The 27,090-nt window shown below is 37.1% G+C and overlaps 1 protein-coding gene across 7 annotated transcripts in view; it reads left to right on the top strand.

The window, feature by feature from the left end:
- LOC106071603 (uncharacterized) overlaps positions 1 to 27,090 on the top strand; it is a 190,247-nt gene that overhangs the window by 5,047 nt on the left and 158,110 nt on the right. For 5 of the 7 annotated variants that reach the window (XM_056027225.1, XM_056027226.1, XM_056027224.1 and 2 more), the window contains exon 2: positions 18,866 to 19,124. The exons of 1 other annotated variant lie outside the window; for it this stretch is intronic. The gene's annotated coding sequence lies outside the window, so the exon portion shown is untranslated. The remainder of the gene's footprint in view (positions 1 to 18,865; positions 19,125 to 27,090) is intronic. One more of the 7 variants, XM_056027223.1, reaches the window with a different exon arrangement.

Raw genomic sequence — 27,090 nt, 5'->3', positions numbered from 1 at the left:
TTCTAAGATCCCACTAACAGAACATAGGTACAGTGTGAACAGGTCACAACAAGTTTCTAACATCAACTTCTGTCGCCTCTCCCTTCCATTTTTTTTTCTCATTGACATTATTTTGCTTTTATCTTTTTCCTTTTTTCTCTGCTAGTATCGACTTTACGATCTCCTACACATGAGGAGAATAATCGATTCTGAGATACAACGTAAAGAGACTGAATGAAAATAGCTGAGACACACAGGGCTAACCTTCACACACACACACGCACCATCACGTCTACACACACTCTCAAACATCAGCCTTATATATTGGAGGATTTTTTGATATAAAACAGCTCACGGGAAATCAAGAAACATGATTAAGATTTTTGTGTGTTTCTTGTTCTGGTACTAGCTTTCTTGAATACATCTGACCATAATCTAATTAAACTTCAATTTGATGTTATTGCAGTGAGGAGTAGTACCGTACAGTTATTTTATATAAAACATGTTGGATTGGGGTGGGGTCTGCTTTTTTTTTTTTTAAGAAAAAATTTATAGAATCGTTTTACTATGTTACTAAATAACATTTGTTAATATCACCATTGGCTATATTAGACAGTCGGCTTCTCATCAGATAAATATTTCATTGGTCAACATCGCAATATTTATCATTGGAAGTTGACGTAAAATTAGTTGTGACAACTATCACATTTCTAGGAAAGTCGTAAGAGCCGTTTTCGAGGACCGTGTTTACCCGCCCAGGTTTTTGTCTTTTGTTTTAGAATTCCTCTTTTCAGCTTGCTAATTCTTCATCGGGCCAAAAAAACAACACCTGCGTGTGTGTGTTTGTTTTGGGGGGGGGGAGGTGAACACGGTTCTCAAAATGCCTTTCAAGTACTCGGAAAACTCTAGTTTGACCATTATAATTTTACAAAGTATAATAGAAATTAATTTAAATTTGGCTAGAGGTCTAAACAATCTTTATCTTGAAGACTTGCGTCAGCGGATTTTCCCGCAACAAGTCTGGATTTATATCATAAGATTTTATATTATACATTCACTTAGCATTATTTTTTCTTTTTTCGGGTGTAGGGAAAATAGGGGCGGGGTAAAACAAATGTTCTTTTTTCGTTTCAGTCTATCACTGATAGATTGAAACAACCGCCATCCCTCTAGCAACAACAAATAATAATAGTAATAATAATTAAATGTCCTAATAACAATCTTTGGCTTTTCTTTGTATTCTCAATTGATCAACGAAATATTGTACGCACTCTATGGCACCCCCTCACGCTCCTTTTTTTTTTTACACACTGCGGATCGTAATAGACTTTTACGCCTACATAGCCTCCCTAACAACCGCCTTAACCACCGCCTCGAGATGGAAACAAAATATCCTCCCCAAAACACACATTCACTTTTAATATGCCCTCATTTTCACTGTGATAATTTTTTGGATAAAAGTTTGAAAGTTTATTTCTAGATTCAAGTAGATATTGATCTGCTCTTTCTCTGTCCTTCTCTCTTCCTTTCTCTGCCCTTCTCTCTCTTCCTTTCTCTCTCATCTCCATCTCTCTCTCTCTTCCTTTCTATGTCCTTCTCTCTCTTCCTTTCTCTGTCCTTTCCTCTCTTCCTTTCTCTCTAATCTCCATCTCTCTCTCTTCCTTTCTCTGTCCTTCTCTCTCTTCCTTTCTCTCTCTCTCTCTCTTCCTTTCTCTCTCTTCCTTTTCTCTCTCCTTCTCTCTCTTCCTTTTCTCTCTCCTTCTCTCTCTTCCTTTTCTCTCTATCTCCTTCTCTCTCTCTCCCTACCCCCTTCCCGACCCTTTTTTATTTTCCTTCTACACCCTGCTAAGGATTTTTTAATTTTAGATTTAGTATTCATGTGCACATAGATCTATGTGTTACTTATTTTCTGGAGACGTAAAATGCCACAGAAAAACAGACAGAATTTACTTATTACATATCACATTAATTTCATATATATATATATATATATATATATATATATATATATATATATATATATATATATATATATATATATACACATGCATACATACATGGGCGTAGCCAGGGGGGGGTTGAACCCCAACCGAAGGGGGGGGGGCTGTCGGAGTTTAGTGACTGTTCTTTTGCTTAAATTTTTGTTTATTTTGGGTGAAATTGTTTACTAAACGATTACTTGCCAAGGGGGTTTTAAGTTGGAAACCCCCCCTACCAGGGGGTTTTGAGTTTGAAACCCCTACCTAGGGGTTTTGAGTTAAAAACCCTCTACCAGGGGTTTTGAGTTTGAAAACCCATACCAGGGGGTTTTAATTTTAAAATCCCCTACCAGGGGCTTTGAGTTTGAAAACCCCCTACCAGTGGGTTTTGGATTTAAATCCCTCTTGTATAAAACAAAAAATGCAAACGACAATCCCAAAATTCCAAGAACACATCTAAGGAAGATTTTGATTTTAAACCCCTCTCCAAAATTTACGATATAAGCCCCTCTTCAATATAAAAAAAGCAAATTACACACTCAAAATTGTATGAGCGTAGCCAAAGGGGTTTTGAGTTTAAACCCTTCTTCAGCTGGGTTTGAAGCTAAAAATTCCCTCTTCAATATAAAAAAAAGCAAATTACGCACTAAAATTCTTTGAGCGTAGCCCAGGCAATGGGGAGTTTTGAGTTTCAACCCTTCTCCTACAGATGGCTTTTTGAAAAGTTTAAAACCCCTCAAGATAATTTTGAGTTTAAAATCCCGTTACAGATTACAGAGCGTTTTAAGATTGAAAGCCTCTCTCTTCAATATTATTTCTAAAGCAAACTACAGTCACCAAATTATATGACCATAGCTAAATGTGGTTTTGAATTTAAAAAAAAACAACTCCAGATATATTTTAGTTTAAAACCCCCCAACAGATGATTTTGACTATAAAACTTCCCTTTTCGATATAACATCTAAAGCAAAATAGTCACCTAATTCCAAGATCGTAGTCAACAGAAGTTACACATGTCTACCAGTGGCTGGGCTCCATTAATAAAGTGCAATGAAATTGAAAAGAACTAAATGTGGCTCTACGAAGGTGGCTAAGACAAATTTTAGGAGTCAGTTATAGAGATCGGGTCTAAATCAAGGAAATCCCATGTCGAAATAGGAGTCGACCCCTTAGTAAGATTGTGACAGAGCCTCGCATGAGGTTTGCGCGTCATGTTCTCCGACAAAATGAATTACGCATAATAAGAGTTGCGATGACACCCTAGTACAACTTGGCGCCACACTTTCATGGAGGGCCTCAGAGCGGGTTGGAGGAGGCTTCAGACATTGCCAGTGACACTTTTTTGTGAAAACAGCTTGCCAGCAAATGCGCCGAAGGGCGCGGGAGGGTCTAAGTCAGTAAGAATAGCACATAAGTTTTTGAAATAATAATAATAGCAAAATAATGCACTGTAGGTACCTCAGAATATGCATTTAGTTGGCTTTCAATACCAGAAATACTGCTTGGCTCCGTTCCGCGCTGGGGGAGCTGTCAGCGCTCCACCAGACCCCTTTCTGGAAAGGGCGAGGAGTCTACAATTTTTTCACTAACTCCAGGAAGAACCTATTCTAGGGCACAATAAACGTCTTCCAAAAGAGTGAAGGGTCAGAATGTAATAGAGATTAATTATGTGCGCACACACACAGACACACATCCATACAAACATATATTTTATTTTCGGGGGGGGGGGGGGAGCGGGGAGGGGGGAACAAAAAAAATACCCCCCCCCCGAAAAAAAATCCTGGCTACGGCCATGCATACATACATACATACACACACACACACACACACTCACGCACGCACACAAGTTCTCGAGCCAAAAAAATGAAAATATTAATTTGTTTTTTTTAGTTAAAGATTTACAGTGTCCACAATGGCAAGTTACGCACCAAAGAATGTTTTAGTTCATTTTGTTTTTATAACAATTCAGATCGCACATTCATGGGCAAAACCTAGGTAGACACAGATCTCGAAAACGGCTCTAACGATTTTCCAAGAAGTTCGACAGTTGATGTATATCGTTGTGAAAAGAATTACTCGTTTGCAACACAATGAAAACTCTTAAATTTGACCGTTATTATTTAAATTCGGCCAGAGGACTAGTACATTTTACATGTTGAACAGATGAAGACTTTGGCTATTTCCTCATCTATTCATTAAAGAGTTGTTCGGTGGTGTTGTTTTTAAATCTAACATTTATTATTTACTAGCTTTAATTTTACCCGGCTTTGCTCGGGTTTTTCTTTCTACAAATAGCATGCAATTATTCCGTTTGAATAATCAATAATGACGTGAACAAAAAGATGATAATTAAAAAAATAAATCAATTCATCTAGTATTTTATAATCAAATCGAATGCCTGAATGTAGTTGTTTATATAACATTGTTAGTTTAATTTTATGTAACTCTAGATTTAGAATCTAAACAATTTAAATGCCACAGTTGCCTAGTCAATAAATAAAAACTTTGAGCGTATTATAGTAAAAGACTATAAACACTGTGATGTGAGCTTGTGTCGACCTAGGTGTAATGTGTTGACCTAGATACATTAGCTGTGTTTCATTCATCATTTCGTAGCTAAGTTGCTAATAGGTCTAAATGCGCATAAGTAAATCTTAAAGAAAAAGTAAATTGAAAATGAAGATTTAAAATTAAACCGAATCGGTAACTGTAGGCTTAAACATTTAAATGCTTTAAAAAAACACATTGGAAAGTAAATTGTATTATGTAAGTAGTTTATTAGTTTAATAATATACCTTTATAATGTGCGATATTATGACCTCTGACGTTCATTTCATTTGTATCACTACGCGATCTAACGGTGCCGCAAGTTACGGAAAAGTATGTCAAGACGTTTAAAGCTATTTACATTTAGAGCGAACAATTTTATGTAACAAATGTTTTGTCAACTCAAATTTGAAGGTTAATGTGCCTCAAATGATGAAATGAATAGACAGGTATTTGTATGTTCATGTGTAAAATAACAAAATAATGTTTTCTTAAATGAAAGCTAATTTAGATCTAGAGATTTACATCTCTGCTCATGAGTGACCTCTTCGTCTTGTCTCATCATTTAGACACAGCATGTAAACATGGCCTAGATTTATAAGATAAAATACTTTTATAGAGTTGGGCAACTTTTTTTTTTGAGGGTCTTAAGTTTGTTTTAGGGCTACAATACATACACTACGGTCTAAGTTAGTACCCAAGGAACATTTCTGCAAAGTTTTATAAAGTTCGGTGAAACGGTTTTGATTTCTATGCGGGACATACATACATACATACATACGCCTTACTTTCTGCTTTATATATTAGACTAGACATATTTTACCAGCGACCCGGGGGTCTTTATTTGCGTATTACTGTTGATATAGTCACTGAGAGTGTTTTTAAAACATTTAAACGAAATAATAATGTAATAAATAAAACGAATGTGTAAATGTAAAAATAGTATGAATGAAGCCATCAAATCAAAATAGCTAATCTACTTAAATCCATTTTTTTTTAAAAATTAAAACATTTGCTTGCAGGCCTACATATATTTGATTAAAATTTGAAATGAATAGACTTAATTTTGTATGTTCATGTGTTAAAGTATAAAGTTGATCTTGAGGTAGACATAGATCTAGATCTAGACTAATCTAGAGTTAAAAATTAGCTTTTATAGAGTTCATTCTGTGCTGCGTGAAGGCTTTGCTCTGCGCATGCGTGACCTTTTTTCATGAATGAATATAGACATTTCTCAACACAGTTATGCAGCTTTAGCGAACAGCGAACGAATGTATTAAAATGCTTTAGAAAAACAAATTTGAATGTTAATTTGATTAAAAGATAAAATAAATGGACTATTAATTAGTATGTTCATGTGTTAAAGCATAAAACTATCTTTGCGAAAAGAAGTTTTATCATCTTAGAGTTCAATAAGAGTTTTAGACCTAGTGTTTAGGAATAGACTCAGTAGAGAGATGTGTTAATGTGTAACCATTTGGTAATGTCTAATGAAAGAATGTTCGTCAGGAAATCTGTAGTCACAGATTTAAGGAACTAATGTATGTAAAAAATTGTTTTGAAACACAAATTTGAAGGTTAATTTTATTATATAATGAAATCAATGGATCTTCTTTTGTATTTTCATGTGTCAAAGTAAAAAACTATCTGCGCAAAGTGTATTTCTTAAAATTAGATCTAGATCTAAATCTTTTCTGTCAACATTGTAAACATGGCATAGATCCATAAAATATTATAGCTGTAATAGAGTTGGCCTTAAGTTTGTTTTAGGGCCACAATACATACACTACGGTCTAAGTTGGTACCCAAGGAACATTTCTGCCAAGTTTTATCAAGATTGGTCAAGCGGTTTTTATTTCTATACGGGGACATACATACATACATACATACATACATACATACATACATACAAACGCAAAACATTATGCTTTATATATTAGATTAAGAGCAAACTAATCGCGCCATAAGTTGTATAAAAGAGGTATTGTCTTTTTTTTTTTAAAATATTTTCTTGTTATAAACTTTATACACTCGAATTCACGCAGCTATTTAGAAGAAAGAAAGTACATATATTTATAAAAGTAAAAAATACGGACGTGTATTTTGTATTCCCAAACAGTTCTATTTATGCTTCATATATACACAGTGGCCTTTTGTGAAAAATAACGAACATTAAATGCAAAGATTAAATATAATTTTTGTTTCGTGAATAGCGGCGTTCAGACTGCGAATCTATCAAAACCGTGTCTTATCGAGCAGCTAAAGGGTTAAAGGAACGTGTTTACAAAATTTCATGCTAATCCGTTAAGCGTTAATATATCCTGATAGATCAGTGAGTTAGTGTTATTTTTTAAATATTGTGTAGAGAACTTGTTTTATGAGTCTTTTTATTAGTAAGATTTTATTCTTCAACTTGAAAATCGATTTAAATTTTCGATAAATTATTTTTTTTTAAATATTTTCATTGTAGAAACAGAAAACTTATTCAAAGTAGATTTTTCTGCAATCTAAAATATTTTATAAGATTTTTTAAAATGAGCAGGTTGCAGTTTTAATGAACTGGCCATTGAGAAAAAAACTGTTTGGCTTTAACATGTTCAGCAAACAAAATTTTGTCCACATTTTCTGATTATTTCCTGGCTTAGGGCAGGTGTACATCTGATAGCGTTCAATTACACAATGTGTATCCAAGAGGTCATTGTATGTATTGATTTTCTGTTCAGGGGTTGCCGGCTAGGCTAAGCACTCAATATTCCAAATTATTTTCTCCTCTCTTGTTCAGTTCCATTGGGTGTTTGTGTATTTAGAATAGGAACCAATTGTCTGCTGTTTACTTGCAGTTCTAGGGCAATAATAAAAAAAAAAGATTGATAGAGGATGCAGTTTTATTGTTGCAATAAATTACATGTACATTTTGTTTTTTTGAAAATGTAATAACGCAAAACTGAGAGCTAATTGTGAACGAAACATTCCATTATTCATTTTTACCAATGACAAATTGTTCAATTATAAATTATTCCAATGATACATTTAATTGGCTGGTGATTGCTATGAATTAAAACGTGTCGCGACAATCAAACATGAAACTAATGATGTTATAATGCAATCTAGTCTAGTTTTACAATCATTTGTTCTATACGCGTTTACAAAGCTTTTAGTAACTCAATTCATTCTCCTGTCTGGCATTCATTTGTTAACGTTTTTTCTATCCCTTCCCATTCTCGGATCAAGTTGACATTTTGCACGATTATTCATAGTCAATGACAATACATGAAGAAATAAAAAAACAACAATTTTTTTAAAATCAATTAGTGATAATTAAATTACTTTGTTTCATTTAGAAAAAGGGAGTTAAACTTTGCAGTAGTGTGATAAATGACAGTGATTTAGCATTTCTTTTTCTTAGATAATCTTTGGGGTTTATTTTAAGGATTTTTTTTATTTGTTTGTTACAATATGAGTTTATTGTTTCTTTAAACTGAATTGAAAAGTTAGGTGTATTTTAGTTGGCATAAAAATGTTGTTCTGTCTTGTAAGTTGACATTAGGAGTGTGCTTTGTTATTTTACTTGGCATTAGGAGTGTGTTTTGTTATTTTACTTTGTATTAGGAGTGTGTTTTGTTATTTTACTTGGCATTAGGAGTGTGTTTTGTTATTTTACTTGGTATTAGGAGTGTGTTTTGTTATTTTAGTTGGCATTAGGAGGAAAGTGTCTATGTGTGTGTGTGTTGGGGGATGTTCTTTACTCCAGAGCTACTCAATGTTGGTTAACTTTTAAAATTCTTTTCTACTTTTCTACAAGACCGCCTCCCTCCCCCCCCTGCCTGGTGTCTGTGAAGCCATTCTTTCTGTCAGCTACATGTTTGTGTACATCAGAACTAGATCTGTGTGTAGACAGGTTTGGACAAAACTTATATCAACTCACTCTGTTTGTCTGTCTGCTCAAAAGTTTGTACACGTTATTTCTCCCACACCCAATCTCGGATCAAGCTGAAATTTTGCACAATTATTTCTTTTACCTGGCAAAACTACAATCAATAAAAAAAAAATTAGCCAATTCGTCAATTAGTTATTGGTAATTAATTATTTTGTTTGGTATCGAATAATGGAATTTTACTGGTGGGGTGGTATGAGTTGAATTAACCCCTTTATATTTTGTAGAGAGAAATAGGTGGCCACTTTAAAGTTTGAAACTGGTCCAGACAATTGATGTAGGATCTTAGCGCATTGAGATAGCTGAAAACATGAAATTACGATAAACAAAAACAATTGGTAAAAATATTTCTTATAGCACAGACTTATTATTTTTAGTCTATATCTAATTCAAATTTAATTACATAACTGATACAAACTAATTGATACAACTTCATTTAAAATATACTTTTTTTTAAAAGTATTTTTTATATTTTTCTTGCTAAAGTGATAGCATTTATATTATTAAAGATCATTCAACACAATTCACTGCTTCTTAACACTGTTTAACTTGGGACTTTTGAAATGCTTACAGTAGTTTGTTTCTATTTAGCCCTAAACGTACTATTTAATTTTTTATCATAATATAATTCATTGTTGAACTGAATTTCCTGATTCGGAATCTTTGATCCCGGTTTTGAAAAAAAACAAAAAAAAAAAGCTCAGAATGACGAACTATGGTTCAATGACTCGATATCTTGGTTCATTGATTCGATATTTGTCTTGAATGAATGCAAACAAAATGCAATCATCACATTCACATTCAAGGGATCACATTTCTTTGGTTTCTTTTTCCTTGCACGTCATGAGATGGCATCGCAATGTTACCCGGGAGTCATTAAGAATTCGTTGTTTTATTAATTTATGGCAGTGTACACACGTCATGTTGTGGTATCGATCCCCGGTGCAGCGGTTTCACAAAGTGTTTCGTGCCACGTCTGCATCTCTATTAGGCTACTTCTACTTCCGTTTGCCCACACACGCGCGCACAAGAAATTAACACATTCACGCGATTGCAAGCACGACATGACACACACACACACACGCAAGCGAGGCTTCTCGTGTACAGACGGACACATACAATTTAATCAGCCGCCCCTTTGTCCATCAATCCTCACTCTCAATAACTTACCAGAGAGTTACTTCCTCTTAGTCTAGTCTTAGTTCAAAAAATCAGATACGCTGAAGGCGTAATTGAAGTGGGTGCTGATTCATAAACTGTGTGTCACAAATAGGTCAATTATTGACACTTTGCAGGTGAAAACTGTGATAGTTTATGACACTTCATGTCACAATTATGTCTGTCTATGACGCTTTGCGTATCACATTTCTGTCTGTCTATGACAATGTGCATGTCGCTATTTTAGCAATCTGAGACACATTGCTCGTCACAACTGTCTAAGCCTATGGGAATGTGCATACAACAAAGATTATTATAACGTTTTTATTTTAATTATGGCACTCTGACAATGTGTTTATAAAAAACAATGGCACTCTGACAATGTGTTTATAAAAAACAATGGCACTCTGACAATGTGTTTATAAAAAACAATGGCACTCTGACAATGTGTATGTCACAACTATGGCACTCTGACAATGTGTTTATAAAAAACAATGGCACTCTGACAATGTGTTTATAAAAAACAATGGCACTCTGACAATGTGTTTATAAAAAACAATGGCACTCTGACAATGTGTATGTCACAACTATGGCACTCTGACAATGTGTATGTCACAACTATGGCACTCTATGTCAATGTGTATTTCCTAGCAATATCATTTTGGTATTTTGTGTCTGTCAGAACTATGACACTCTATGACCTTGTCTATGTCAAGAACTATGACACTCTATGACAATGTGTGTGTCACAGCTATAGCGCTGTATGATAATGTTTATGTCACAACTGAGGCACTCTATATAGAGCTATGTAAGACTGTCATTATGTAGACATCTTTATTGCCATTGTCTGTAGATCTATTAATTTCTGATTGTCAGTTATGAGTCTATGGTCACTTGATTGTCCTATTGTATTCCGAAGTTACGAGGCTCAGTTCCATTGGACTCGATCTAGTTTTGTATTCATGATGTAATGACCACGTGGGTCGGAAGTTTGTATGGCCTTCGTACCAAAACAAAATGGCTGGCTAGCACTGCTGTAGGATTATTTACACATAACTAGATTTTATTACTTCCCTTTGTTTTCCCAGCAGGCTTACGTTGGGTGACTGACTACACGTAGGAACTACTTCCTGCTTTCTTATCCTCCATGTATATGGATTTCAAATAACAGATGACAGAACTGTGTTTCGGGTGGGGGGGGGGGCACCGCGCACATCCAGAACTTGGCGCTTTGATTTTTTTAGCGTGTGTTTGTGTGGAGGATAGATTTTTTCGGGGAAGGGGGTGATAAAGCATGTGAGGAAAGTCCTAATTAGCGATTTCTTCATGTTCTATTATTAGTCCGATAAAACCTTACTGATGTAGATTGTGTAATTTAGATCAATATAAGCCTCACGAAAAGATTGTAGGAGTGTCAGCGTTAGAATCTGAATGGTTTTAGTCTCTGTAGTTTTGAAATTCTTTTTTTTTTTTAAACTGAACAGGTGACTTTGAAAAATGACTATGACCTTGAAATAACGAGACGTTCCAAGTGCCTATTATAGTATAATTAATTTCGTTACTCCTCTTAATGCCTCTTATTATTTTTAAGTTAATAACAGTTTGTCTTCTGTTACTTCTCAAAAGGAATGGGTCCGTAGTAAATGGTAGACTTGTAGTTCTGTTTTAAAAACAGATGAAGGTTTTGATGAGATGGATGAGATGACACTGGCGATGATGCATGCTGAAGACGATGCTTTCCTTAAGTTGAGACCTATATTAGTTTTGATTCGTAGACATACACATATATATAGACTGGCCAGTAAGACTATGTTCCCTCGATCATGTTTATGTTATCTTTGGGAAGGGGGGGGGCGGAGGTTTGAACTAATCTAAAACGTGTGCTCTTCAGTTTAAAAAAAAACAAAAAAAGGGGGGGGGTATCTGGGAGAAGGTTTTTGTGCTGCCTTTAGCAAATAAAAAAATGTTGCTCCAGTCTGAATTTGAACTCAAGCCTCGATCGCCTCGATGGAAGGCCGACATGTTTGACACTGTGCTTTTCAAGTGCTTATAAAATTATAAAATTTATAGTCTTTTGTTAATTGTATCAAACGACCTAATTTTCTACACAATACTTATCTCGCATTAGCTTTGTAAATTGTCTATATAAAACAAAATTAATTAATCACGACTTATTGATTAACTAACTTGCTTTTTTTTTTCAATAGATTCGTGTAGTTATCAATAAATAATTGTGGGAAGTTTCACCTTGATCCGAGAATGGGAGAGTGTTAAAGATTCCAGACAAACAGACGAATGGAATGAGTTTATATAAGCTTTGTAAAAAGATATAACAATGTGCTATCACATTAATTTTCACATGTGGCGAATCAAAGAAAAATAATGTCTAACAGAGCGAAAAATTAAGTACGGTTGAATTTTAACTTAGCTGAGTTCATCAAGACCTTTACTCTATTTGAATGTTACCTAGCTGAGCTCTTCAAGACCTTACTCTAGTTGAATGTTAACTTAGCTGAGCTCTTCAAGACCTTTACTCTAGTTGAATGTTAACTTAGCTGGGCTCTTCAAGACCTTTACTCTAGTTGAATGTTAACTTAGCTGGGCTCTTCAAGACCTTTACTCTAGTTGAATGTTAACTTAGCTGGGCTCTTCAAGACCTTTACTCTAGTTGCATGTTAACGTAGCTGGGCTCTTCAAGACCTTTACTCTAGTTGAATGTTAACTTAGCTGGGCTCTTCAAGACCTTTACTCTAGTTGAATGTTAGCTGAGCTCTTCAAGACCTTTACTCTAGTTGAATGTTAGGTGAGCTCTTCAAGACCTTTACTCTAGTTGAATGTTAGCTGAGCTCTTCAAGACCTTTACTCTAGTTGAATGTTAGCTGAGCTCTTCAAGACCTTTACTCTAGTTGAATGTTAACTTAGCTGAGCTCTTCAAGACCTTTACTCTAGTTGCATGTTAACTTAGCTGAGCTCTTCAAGACCTTTACTCTAGTTGAATGTTAACTTAGCTGAGCTCTTCAAGACCTTTACTCTAGTTGCATGTTAACTTAGCTGAGCTCTTCAAGACCTTTACTCTAGTTGAATGTTAACTTAGCTGAGCTCTTCAAGACCTACATAATGATAATGAAACTAAAGCAAACATCCTAAACAAATACTTTGCATCAGCATTCTCAGCCCCAGGAGACAAAGACATATTACTGAATTTGAACCAAGTAGACAACATAGAAGATATAGTAGTACAAGAAAATGGAATTCAAAAACTCTTAGCCAACACCAAACCAAATAAAGCTTCTGGACCTGATGGTATTCCTGCTAGATTACTCAAAGAACTAAACAATGAGCTAGCCTCAGTGTTCAAAATACTCTTTCAGGCTTCACTTAACCAGGGCAGAGTACCAAAGGACTGGAAAGAAGCTAATGTCACCCCCCTATTTAAAAAAGGAGAAAAATCTGACCCAGGAATTTACAGACCAGTATCACTTACCAGCATCACATGTAAAATCCTAGAACACATAATATGTAGCAACATCATAAACCACTTAGACAAACATAATGTCCTCACACCATACCAACATGGCTTTAGGAAATATAGATCATGTGAAACACAACTAATAGGACCAATTGATGATTTTTCAAAAGGTTTAGATAATAGTGAACAAATAGATGCTATCTTACTAGATTTTTCTAAGGCTTTTGACAAAGTTCACCACCATAGTTTGCTTAAAAAATTAAAATATTTCGGCATTAATGGTCCACTGCATCAGTGGATTAAAGATTTTCTGATATGGAGAGAACAAACTGTAATAATAAATGGCTCTAAATCAACACCGATAACAGTAAACTCAGGTGTACCTCAAGGAACAGTCTTGGGTCCACTACTATTTTTAATTTACATAAATGATTTACCAAATTGCATTACTTCAGGAACAAAAGTCAGATTATTTGCAGACGATTGCATAATATATATATGGCTCCTTTTGTCTCGAAAGGCAATGGATGCGCCCAAGTGAGTCACTGGTTTTGGCTTAATCTTGAGACGGGGCAGAATCTGGTGTGGCTAATCAAGCCAATTCTAGAACGGCAGACTTTGCCACAATTCGTACATGTGTATGCGTCTGATTTAGGGCTAGCAGACAGGGCAGCTTTCTTTTTTTCCCTCTTGATTAAAGCCGCTTCAATTCTTTTGTTCTCAGCAAGGGTTGTCCCAGCACGCACAGTCTGTCTCCATGCACTCCGGTCTTTGGCTATGTTTTCCCACATACTTTCACTGATGCCTGAGGCTCTCATGTCTCGCTTGCAGACATCTCTATATGTTAGTCTTGGGCGGCCCTTGGGTCTGACTCCTTCCACAAGCTCAGCATATAAGATATCTTTCGGGATTCTACCATCTGGCATTCGGGTGACATGTCCGAGCCAGCGTAATCTTCTTTGTGTCAGGAGAGCATACATGCTGTTCATATTGGCCAATCTCAAAACTTCCTGATTGGAGACATGGTCCCTCCAAGAGATGCCCATTATGCGTCTCAGGCAGCGCAAGTGGAAACTATTCAATCTGTGCTCTTGGTACATGTATGTTGACCAGCTTTCACTGCCATAAAGGAGAGTGCTCACAACACAGGCGTTGTAGACTAGGATTTTGGTCGCTGTGGTCAATTTACCATTTTCCCAGACGCGCTTGGAGAGTTTTGCCAATGCTGTGGTAGCTTTTCCTATCCTTTTTGTCAGCTCGATGTCTAAGTCTAGGTTACTGACAATTGTTGAACCCAAGTAGGTAAATTCCTGCAACACTGAAAGGGTGTGGTTCCCAATTTGTATTATAGGTATTTCTGCGACGTCTTGTGCCCGGATTTCGGTCTTGGAGAGACTTATAGTAAGGCTAAACTCTTGACAAGCAGCTGCTAAGGCGTTCACTAGCTTCTGTAGACCTCCTTGTGAGTGAGATACGAGTGCCGCGTCATCTGCAAACAGCAGCTCCCTTATCAAGATACGACGCCTTTTCGTTTTGGCTTTAAGACGTGCCAGGTTAAAGAGCCTTCTATCGGATCTGCTATGGATGTATATTCCGTCTTCCAGGGATTTAAAAGCACTGGATAGTACGACTGAGAAGAAGATGCCAAATAGTGTAGGGGCCAGTACACATCCTTGTTTTACACCGCTCTTAATGGAGAATGGCCTGGAGGAAGAACTTTCAAACTGAACGGTACCCTGCATATTTTCGTGAAAAGCTGACACTAGTTTTCTTAACTTATTTGGGCAGCCGATTTTCTCTAGTACAGCAAACAGACCGCTTCTGCTAACAAGGTCAAAGGCCTTGGTCAAATCAATAAAAGCTATGAAGAGGGGCTGCTTTTGTTCTCTGCTCTTCTCCTGTAGCTGCCGCAGAGAGAAAATCATATCTGTTGTAGATCTACCTGCCCTAAAGCCACACTGCGACTCTGGATAAACACGATCTGCCAGGATCTGTAATCGCTTTAGTAATACTCTAGCAAAAGCCTTTCCGACTATGCTAAGCAGTGAGATGCCTCTGTAATTGTTACAATCAGAGCGGTCGCCTTTATTTTTATAAATTGTAACAATGTTGGAGTCTTTCAATTCTTGGGGGACCATTCCTTGTTCCCAGCACAAGCTTAGCAGTTCATGGAGTGGTTTGATTAGGGCATGTTTTCCAGCCTGAATTACTTCAGCAGGAATGCCATCTCCTCCGGGTGTTTTCCCATGTGCAAGCATGTCAATGGCAATGCTCAGCTCCTTTACTGAGGGCGTTTCGTCTAATTCCGTCAAAACTGGAAGTGATGGGAAGTTGTAAACAGCATTTGGTGAGATGGCGTTTTCAATCTGGTAGAGTTCTGCATAGTGTTCTACCCATCGTTCCATTTGCAGCGCACGATCGCTGATGATTGAGCCATCTTTTGACTTGAGCGGAGCACACTTGCTGGTGTGAGGTCCAAAGGCTTTTCTCATGCCCTCATATAGTCCTCTTATGTTACCACAGTCGGCACAAGATTGAATATCTTCGCATAGCTCCTGCCAGTATTTGTTAGCACATTGTCTCGCTACTCTTTGGGCATTATTACGTGCAGCTCTGAGCCTTTTTAAGTTGCTTGGGGTGGGATCCTTCTTGTAGATTAGCATGGCTGCTCTCTTGTTCGTAGTGGCAGTTTCCATTTCTGGTAGACTAGCTTCAAACCAGTCTTCGCTTTTCTTGGTTTTGTTTCCAAAGACCAGTGATGATGTTTGGTAGATTGTATCACGCATAAACGTCCAGCTTTTTTCTACCTCAGTCACAGAGAAGTTTTTAAAAGCTTCCTCTAATTTGTTCTCAAATTCGGTGCAAAGATCAGGATTTTTTGTGCTAGTAGTATTCAGGCGTGATTTTCTTTTTCCCTGTGAAGTGTGGATCTTAGTTGGCAGCAGTCTTGTCCGGCAGGACACTAAAGTATGATCAGTATCACAATCCGCGCTTTGGTAGCTACGTGTCAGCAGTATATTTCCAATGTCCTTTTTTCGTGTCAGTATCATATCCAGCTGGTGCCAGTGCCCAGACCTAGGGTGCCTCCATGAGACACAGTGCTGTGGCTTTGTTCTGAAGTATGTGTTGGTAATGCAGAGCTTATGGTATGTGCAGAATTCAAGCAGTCTTTGTCCGTTTTCATTCATCTTTCCGATTCCAAAAAGCCCAAGACAGTCTGGCCAGGTAGTGTGATCTGATCCTACTCTGGCATTGAAGTCACCTAGAAGGATCATATGTTCTTTTTGAGGAATGTTTGCAATGGCTTCTTTGAGGTCTTCATAGAACTTGTCTTTGTCCTCCTGAAGCGAGCATAGTGTGGGGGCATAGGCACTAATTAGAGTGACTTTTCCAGATGCTGCCATCATACTTATGCTTAGTAGCCGTTCCGAGCCACCAACTGGAGGGACTATCATGGGAAGAAGACTGTTCTTGACAGCAAAGCCCACACCATGTATTCGAGTCTCATCCTGTGCCTTCCCTTTCCAAAAGAAAGTGTAGTCAGTCTCGCGGAGCATGCCGTTTTCGGCCAGTCGGGTTTCTTGCAGGGCTGCAATGTCAATATGTAGCCTTTTTAGCTCGTTGTTTATAACTGCCGTCTTCCTTGCATCGTCGATCTGCCTTAGATCATCAGTGAGACCAGGACACATTGTCCTGACATTCCAAGTGGCCAGTCGCATGACAGGGATTTTCTTTTTCAGTTTAATTTTTCTTCTTTTGTTGCTTGGTGCAAGTTTCCAGCCTACTTGTCGTTTTAAACTAAGCTCTAAGCACCCATTAGAGCAGGCAGGCTGTGGCGGATCAGCACCTAACTGACTGGGGGCTGCCCAGGTTGAGGCGGGCGGTAGCTGATCAGTGAGGCGCGAAGACCTCTCCCACCGTCAGAGACAACCCGTGGCGTCCATACATTACGCCAATCAAGTTGGACTTATAACCCGTAACTGTTGTCTCCCGTGTTGTTTTAGCCGCTTTGCAGCAGCACCAGAGTTTCCTCTCCGGGGCGCATTCCTGGGCCTTGGATAAAGGGGTCATGGGTGGCCCATGCGTCATGATCCCTCTCTCGACCTTGCTGATGTGATCCAAAGGAACGCATCGCATTACATTTGGCACCAACTCAGTTGCAGAAGCTGCCGGAGGGAATTTCGTAGCTGATACTCCCAACGCCTAAGGGGCTTCACTCCTGATTTCTCCTCGAGGTTGTCTCCTGAAGCCTCAGTACCGCAAGGCAGCGGGGGTTTGAAGTCAGAGTACCCCTCTCCTAGATGAACTGCCTTACTAGGCTGACGAGCTCCATCTGCCCGAAGCTCCCGGTTTTGTGGCGCCAGGTATCCGCCTTCACCCCTTCACCTGTTAGTAAGAGCAGTTTCGCCGGGCTTAATATCTAAGCCACACGAGCAGGCCAGGTGCTGGACTTAGTTGTCAGAGGCTATTTGAGACGCATGCCATTAGGAGTACTTTATAGACAATGGGAGCTTAACCCCATTGACACCCCTGGCCATGACAACCTTTGAAACGAGTCTCAATTTGCAGACGATTGCATAATATATAGAACAATAAAAACAACACAAGACACATATATTTTACAAAGAGAATTAGATGAATTACAGAAATTGGAATCAAATTGGAGCATGTCTTTCCACCCAGAAAAATGTCAGTTGTTAAGAGTAACAAAAAAAACTAAAACAAATTAATTCCACTTATCTTATTCATGGCAAACCAGTAACACAGACTAAAATCGCAAAATACCTAGGTGTTATAATAAATGAAAAACTATCATGGAATCCACATATTGATGAAACTACAAAAAAATCAAACAAAGCATTAGGATTTATTAAAAGAAATTTCTATAAATCAAATAAGAACATAAAACTAAAATGTTATTTAACCTTGGTTAGGCCAATAATAGAATATGCATCCTCCGTTTCGGACCCCTCAACTCAAGAAAACATTAAGAAACTGGAACAGACACAAAATAGAGCAGTGAGATTCATAACAAACACATATTCACATTTGACTAGAGTAACACCTTTAGTAAAATCACTAAATTTAGAAAGCCTTCAGGACAGAAGGCTCAAAAGTAAAGTAGCAATCATACATAAAACACTGAACCATAATCTTCAAATACAAAAACAAAATTTAATAAAATACTCTGAAAGACACAAAGATAAAGGCACATTCCTCGTTCCATATGCTAGGACAAATTTGTACAAATGCTCCTTCTTCCCTAGCGCATGGAATGGGTTGCCTGAGCTAGTCAGGAAAACCAGTGAATTTAAGTCGTTGGTTAATATGCATGACTAAATGCATGACGCGTAGGACGTAATCATCTTCTTTTTTTGAAGTAACGTCTGTATTATATAAGATAAGAAGATAGGATCTTTACTCTAGTTGAATGTTAACTTAGCTGAGCTCTTCAAGACCTTTACTCTAGTTGAATGTTAATCAAGCTGAGCTCTTCAAGACCTTTACTCTAGTTGAATGTTAACTTAGCTGAGCTCTTCTAGACCTTTACTCTAGTTGAATGTTAACTTAGCTGAGCTCTTCAAGACCTTTACTCTAGTTGCATGTTAACTTAGCTGAACTCTTCAAGACCTTTACTCTATTATAGTATGTCAACACAGAAGGGGAACAAAATGCGTAAATAGTAAATGTTCATTACAAAATACATATTGTTACTATAGACTATAGACTACTATAGAGCATAAATATTATCAATATAGATTATATATGATGTTAACCCTGAACCTATTACTCTTCTAGAATTGTAGTGAAAGCTCACTAACAAGAAAGAGACAGAGAGAGAGCTGACGACTTACATTAGGTTATAAGACACAAGGCATGACCACATGAAATACTCTAGTGATGTTTGAGCAGGGACGGCTTGTCTCAATCGTTCTACAGCCAGGTGTGGACCTATTCAAAGCTACGGACACTTATCACAGTGTATCTCTCTCTCCGACATCTTTTTATCTGCCACATTCACTCTTCCTTTCGTACTGCGCTGCCCACTTAACCACAGGTAATGTAGGTATAAAGGTGTGACACGTGGCTGTATAAAGGATACATTCACACTGGAATGACTGAATAAATCCTTGCCTGACTGATATTCACAAAACTTATCATTGGAAAAAAAAGTTATGTAGTGCTCAAAATTAACTTGCTTCCCCCATTTTGGAGGAGCCCATTGTATTTATTGTAGCGTGAGAGCTCACCCACCCAAACAACCCAGTAGATGGCGTTGTTGTCACGTTGCTCAGATTGGACTTCCGGTTTAGCCTTGTTATAAAGCTGGATCTAATTCTCAATGGGAAGTCAGATTGAAACATAGATCTTAAGGCGTCTTTTAGAATGTATTTGTAAAACAAATCGATGGTTTAAGCAACAAGGTGTCTATTGCCTTGGTTGTCACAATCCTAAAATCTTTTTTTGTTAATGTTTGCCAGAAAGAGCGCGTGAGACATTTTGTTGACGCATTTTATTATTTTAGAAAAACTGCTCTTTTCATTGTGTTGCATTTAGTTGTATTTTCTATACGTTGAAAATAGCTGGATGATAAGTTTGTACGCCCATAACGTCTGTATTTTATAAGATACGTCTACATATAGTCGATTGAATGTCAGATACTAGAGTTTCTACCAGAAGGCTTTATCCCTGGGATAAGTATATAAAACATTAACGTTGGGTTGAGTAGCTGTAACACTTTGGGTTGAGTAGCTGTAACACTTTGGGTTGAGTAGTTGCAGGGCCGGCCCTAGGTAATTGGAGGCCCTAGGCAAAGTTAATTGGTGGCCCCCAAAGGAAACAGAAAAACAAAACAAAAATTAAGAACGAAAAATATTCATTCAATGGATTCAAAACCTTTCTGTATCTATATCTAAATAAACAAATAAGGTAAATTCAAGTAGCACAAATTCCAAGCCCTGAATTACCGTTCCTTGAGCTTCTTAAACATCTTCGTATAGATTTCATGAACCGATTCTTCTGCTCAATCTAAGCGTCAATAGCACGAAAGTGCTTCATGGACAATTCATGGACACCAGAATAGAGATAGCGTTTCAACATTTCACCAACAGAAAGAAACAATGGTCTTCGAACATGTCTTAACAAGTAGATCTAAAGATTCATAAATGAACTTGGAATTCTAGTAGAGACTTAGAGCGAGGCTAGTAGACATAGAGTTCTGCTATGTTTGACATTTCATCCATGTTTCGCAATGTTTTCTCTAAATAAAATATGTGAGTTCTGTGCGATGCCCCCACCAATCGGAGACCCTAGACGGCTGCGTAGTTTGCATATGCCTAAGGCCGGCCCTGGTAGCTGTAACAATTTGGGTTGAGTAGTTGCAGGGCCGTTGTTAGGGTTAGGTTTAGGGTTAGGGTTAAAGTTAACACTTTAAAGTTGGGCTGAGTAGCTGTAACACTTTAAAGTTGGGCTGAGTAGCTGTAACACTTTAAAGTTGGGCTGAGTAGCTGTAACACTTTAAAGTTGGGCTGAGTAGCTGTAACACATTAAAGTTGGGCTGAGTAGCTGTAACACTTTACAGTTGGGCTGAGTAGCTGTAACACTTTAAAGTTGGGCTGAGTAGCTGTAACACTTTAAAGTTGGGCTGAGTAGCTGTAACACTTTAAAGTTGGGCTGAGTAGCTGTAACACTTTAAAGTTGGGCTGAGTAGCTGTAACACTTCAAAGTTGGGCTGAGTAGCTGTAACACTTTACAGTTGGGCTGAGTAGCTGTAACACTTTAAAGTTGGGCTGAGTAGCTGTAACACTTTAAAGTTGGGCTGAGTAGCTGTAACACTTCAAAGTTGGGCTGAGTAGCTGTAACACTTTAAAGTTGGGCTGAGTAGCTGTAACACTTTAAAGTTGGGCTGAGTAGCTGTAACACTTTAAAGTTGGGCTGAGTAGCTGTAACACTTTAAAGTTGGGCTGAGTAGCTGTAACACTTTAAAGTTGGGCTGAGTAGCTGTAACACTTCAAAGTTGGGCTGAGTAGCTGTAACACTTTAAAGTTGGGCTGAGTAGCTGTAACACTTTAAAGTTGGGCTGAGTAGCTGTAACACTTTAAAGTTGGGCTGAGTAGCTGTAACACTTTACAGTTGGGCTGAGTAGCTGTAACACTTTAAAGTTGGGCTGAGTAGCTGTAACACTTTAAAGTTGGGCTGAGTAGCTGTAACACTTTAAAGTTGGGCTGAGTAGCTGTAACACTTTAAAGTTGGGCTGAGTAGCTGTAACACTTTAAAGTTGGGCTGAGTAGCTGTAACGCACGTGAATTATTACAATGTTTGCATTGTCCTTTTTTTTTTTTTTTGATCTAACCTTACCTGCAACTTGACATAAACGTCAAGCCCTTTAGCAGACGACCAACTTTTCTGCTGGGTAGCGATCGTTAACAACTGAGCCTTTTTTTGTGTCAGACACATTCTCTCTCTCTCTCTCTCTCTCTCTCTCTCTCTCTCTCTCTCTCTCATATCACACTATATATACATACATACAAACATACATTCATATATTCATATATATATATATATATATATATATATATATATATATATATATATATATATATATATGTATGTATGTATGAATGGATGTATGTGTGTGTGTGCGTGCGTGCGTGCATGTGTGTGTATTTGAGTACTTATGTATATATATATATATATAAATGTATGAATGATACTTCTATAGAAATGGATTGAACTACTTTCTGTATGTATGTTCGCACAGAACTCATTCAATAAGACTTTCATTCGCGATCTGCTTTTAACTTGTCCGAAATTCAAACATGAATTATTTCCCCCTCGGGAAGAACTCGCCAAATGAATGCTGGGGCTAGTTTTTGTAAGTATTGATCTATGGATCCTAATTAGACTACTCGATTTGTCCTCAACATGTCTGTTCCCTCCTCTCTCTCAGCCAGTCAGTGGTGTCACCTCTTGTAGACAACAACCAGGAGGTTTAGTGATACTTTTTGTGTACTCAGTCTGGCTTAGGCATGGAAACCGAATAGTTTCTCATAGATTTAGGTTAGATCTTGGCGTCGAGAAGAGTGTAATGTATTGTCTATATCACCTTGTATAGACTAGTCAGTGATTCCCAAAGTGGTCTATATAGACCCCCAGGGGTCTACGAAGACCTCCAGGGGGTCCATGAAAGTGAAAAAGTAAATTGGGGGTATATGAGATGTCCATGGGGGTCTACGGTGGTGGATTTCAATTAAAGAAAGTTATAATTTTCACACTCCGTTAATGTAACTATTTCAAGCACGTATAAATATGTGTAATTTAGTTATAAATATTTGTCCTGCTATTGAAATGTAAAATTGTTGTATTTAATTTCAATACTTATGTAAATAGTTACTTTTGTCTACATGTAACTAATGTTTAACAAAAAAGAAATCTAGATTTTACATCATAGATTATTTATTTCCTTGGTTAAATAAGCGGTTGTCTAAGTGCCTTTTTATGACCATATGAAACCAATTACACTGGAGGATTATTTGAGACGATGCTACCCTCGTTAAAAAAATAAAGGTGATAAAAAATTTCAAAAACTCAAAAATAAAGTTCAGAATAAACCCACACAATCTTTCTTCAACATCATATAGAAAAGATGGTGATTTGTGAGTGTCTTATAAGATCTCTTTGCATATAGCCAAATATGGAAAACACTATAGATAAAACATTGATTTTACCAGCCATTGAAGTAGTTTTAAAAACTGTTTTACATAAACGTAAATCTGTTATTATGCAACAAATTTCTTTAAGAAACACTATAGTTCAAGGGCACATCGGTGGGATGAGCATTAAAGCTGCAAACTGCCTAATGGTCTTCTGCTCCATATTTATCCCCAGGGCTGACCCACGAAACCTTTCCCATGTTTGGGTATAGCTGCAAAGCAGCAGATTATTGAATTCAGTTTTCCTTTGGCTTGGTGGGCTGCAAGCCAAGGCTAATGAGTCCCTCCTGCCAAAGCTTACTGATTTAGGCACCAGTAACTCATCTTTGACCCTTCTCATGTAAGTGAAAACAGCTCCGCGGGCCCAATATTTGAGCCAGATGTGAAAAATCACACTAGAAACTGCTCTTTTCGAAAACTTTTAAAATGATATTTAAGGCAAATTGATTAATTAATTAATATTTAATGTTTGAAGGACTACTTCATAGAACAAAAAATTTCTATATGAAACATAATAACCGTAATAACAAATGATGAACATGCAAAAAAAAAAACACAAAAAAAAAACATTTCTAGTGTGTTTGGTGATTCCAGCAATACATATATTTTTTTTTTTTTTTTTTTTAAATTTTATCAGTCAAAAAAGATTGTAACTCTTTGTGTAGCTTTAAATTACTTTTTCACTCTTCGACTCAATACAGTTAGAAATTAGTTTTAAAAATGAGTTTATGAATCTGCAAAAATTGCAATACAAGTTAAGCAGGGGGTCTATCGAAAACCAGAAAACATGGCAAGGGGTCTACTCGACAAAAAAGTTTGGGAACCGCTGGACTAGATGAATAAGGGTTATAAAATGACGCATAGTGTCACTCTATGAAGGACCGGATTTAGACTACAAGGGCCTAACCTATACGGGCCCCTAATAATCAATATAAGCAAGTTTGTTTTGTTCTTTGCTCTTTCTACCAAATGATTGAAATTATCCCTGGAACCTTGGGAACCAGCAAGCTATAGTTTATGTTCAGAGGCGTAGTGAGCAAAACGTGCGCCCGGGACAAGGTACTTTATTGGAGCTCCCCCCCCCCATAGAAATATAGTCTTATACATAAAACGTATTGAATACAAATAGAATACAAGTGACCTTAGAATGTATTACCTAAAAACCATATCTACAATCCTTTGACTTTTACAAAATCTCGACTGTTTGACTTCTACAAAATCTCGACTGTTTGACTTTTACAAAATCTCGACTGTTTGACTTCTACAAAATCTCGACTGTTTGACTTCTACAAAATCTCGACTGTTTGACTTTTACAAAATCTCAACTGTTTGACTTCTACAAAATCTCGACTGTTTGACTTTTACAAAATCTCAACTGTTTGACTTTTACAAAATCTCAACTGTTTGACTTTTACAAAATCTCGACTGTTTGACTTTTACAAAATCTCGACTGTTTGACTTTTACAAAATCTCGACTGTTTGACTCGCTAAAAAGAACTCGGAGGCTTCGTGTTGTTTCTGATTTTGTAAATCGATTTTTCAAAAATTCAATCATGAATCGATACCAATAATGTATTGCAACTAATATTGTAAGTATATAATTAAACAAACTCTTCCTCTACATAGATGTAAAAAAGGGATGTAAAACCTCAAGTTGGTAGGCATAAAAAAAAAAACAACAATTAGGCTACGGTAACGCCAAGAACTAATCATAGGCCTACTTATAACCACAATTTCAAAATGAGTTTGTTCATCTTCTGGGTTCACATAGAAAATCCACCATTAAGTGGAACTGAACCAATACAATTGGAAACTTTATTTGACTCGACCAATGTTATCTCTCATAGAGAGCAAATGTCGAAAGTGTTTAGGTATCTAGACATTGCTTTTACCTACTGAATGTTTTAATCAAGGAATCTTTTGGTAATGTCTTCGTTTCAGAAGATTAATTATTATGAGTGTAGTGTTTCACATGGTTACTGCAGGCGTTATTATGAGTGTAGTGTTTCACATGGTTACTGCAGGCGTTATTATGAGTGTAGTGTTTCACATGGTTACTGCAGGCGTTATTATGAGTGTAGTGTTTCACATGGTTACTGCAGGCCCAGTTGCCATCTGCATATTTTCCTGCCACTGATTTAGACAAAGCCGTTGTCCGCTAGCAGTCTATTGAAGTATTCTTTACGTGTTTTGCGCCGTCTTCTACAAAGGAGGGGGGGGGGTTTCCTGGGCCCTGATTGTGTGTCCTGAACATTCCACATTCCACTATAAAAATACTTAGCGCAGACTCTGGATGTCTAACAGTATTTCAGAAAACCTCCCAACTTCCAATCATATTTCATAAATAAACAGGTAGAACACAATTAGTGCTTCATTAATTATAATCACATTGATTAGGAGTAACTAAATTAAGATCCAATCGTTGTAAAACAAAATAGTTGAAAACATGTATCACTGTTTCTCACGCCAAGCATCAAGATTGAAGCTTTTCCAGTAAGAAGAGCGCAGACCTAAAACAATCTTTCTCAAACGTTTAATAGTGGCTTTCCCTAACTGTCAGGGAGGAGGTTACTGTTTACTTAATTAGGGGTAGATACACTTGCATTGAATTACCGGATTTTTTCTCTCCCGCCTGACAGTATAAAGCAAGAACCAAAAGGTAATAGAATGTAAACTACGAACATTGAATAAAAGTTATTCAACTGAACATTTAGTGAATAACAACAGTTGTTAACATGAATACTATTTAATAATGCTTAATTGCAAATTAGTAACATATTTACATGTACATCAATATCATCGATGTTAGCATTCCATTAATAATTATTCAAATAACACACCAATAACACACCTTCCACACGCACACTCCATCTCGGCGCCATACAGAACATCAACCTCGTACACCTCCAAGAACGATAGTTAACGATACGGCTCCAAGGGCGGAAAGACGACACTCTTTCCCATAGTCAGAAGCCTAACACCCTGAAACAAAAAAAAACCTAGATCTAGCGTTGCCGTTACAACCAAGAACTTTTCGATAGCGACACCCGTACCAAAAGATCAGCCTCCTTATTTAAACTCTGTACTTACGTACCCTTACAATGGGGAAACAGACAATCAGCTACCCATCTAACAAAAGAAGCTCTCTCTCTCTATTTAACTTATTTGTTGATTGATACAGGAAGATTTTTAAAACTATTGCGTATATTTGGCTCCTAATTTGTGTTTGTTTTTTAGCGGCCCCCGAAAGGGGAAAAGACGCTATTAGTTTTGTCTGTCCTGTCTGTCCGTCCGTCCCGTTTAGATCTCAGAAACTAGACGAGAAAATGAAAATCGGACATCATGATATTTTAGATCATTCTGATGCAACGGCTACTTTTTTCTTTTCCGAAAGTGAGCCATCTAATTTTATAAATTATCTATGCAAGCAGATTTTTGAAAAAAAAAATACACCACTTTTAAATGAAAAACTTTAGGGGAGGTAAGTCTTTTAAAAAGGTCATAGACTTCTTCATTAATAAATCAAGCTTCATTCATAGATTCGCATTGGTAAAAAAAAATGCATCTAAGGTCACAATGGAAAAGTGTTATGACATGATTAGGAATTAGTTATTTGTTTCGGGAATAAGGGGAAAGGTTTACTTAGTGACAAGTGACTTGACAGATCTTTAAAAACAAGAACGCTCTATTCGACACTATCAACAAGATAGTCAAGCTCTAGATTCTAGATATATTCTATATTCTAGATCTATTCTAGCTCTAGATTCTATATATATTCTATATTATAGAGCTAGTCTAGACCTATAAAGTAGATAGAGCGATTATGATAAGGATTAGTAGGCCTAATAATAATAAGGCTTGTCTTCGAGTCCGAAGATTAGTGAGGAATGCAGTATTTCCTAATAGAGGGTAATAGTGCACTATGCTGTCCGGTTATCTGTGCGGGCTAATTTTTTTTTATTTCCTAGCCCGTCGACTTCAATATATTAATAGACATTGTTGGGAGAGGTACATCACTAAGTGTGGTGCGAAGGGTGCGATCGGGTTAGGGTTATTTTAACCATTTTGGGGATTAAAACCAAGTTAAAAAGAAACTTATATCTTGGCAAAAGCAGACACATCGGAAAAGATAATTATATTAAAATCTTTAGATATATCTTATCTTATCTTATATGATACAGACGTTACTTCAAAAAAGAAGATGATTACGTCCTACGCGTCATGCACACGTCTAGATGGTAGTTTGTGTCTAAACGTCAAAGCACAACGTTATACGACTTCTGTATTCAAGTATAACAAAAGAAACCTGTT

This window comes from Biomphalaria glabrata, chromosome 4 (assembly GCF_947242115.1).
Source record: "Biomphalaria glabrata chromosome 4, xgBioGlab47.1, whole genome shotgun sequence".
Lineage (NCBI taxonomy): Eukaryota > Metazoa > Mollusca > Gastropoda > Planorbidae > Biomphalaria > Biomphalaria glabrata.
This window is presented reverse-complemented; position numbering and strand designations above follow the sequence as displayed.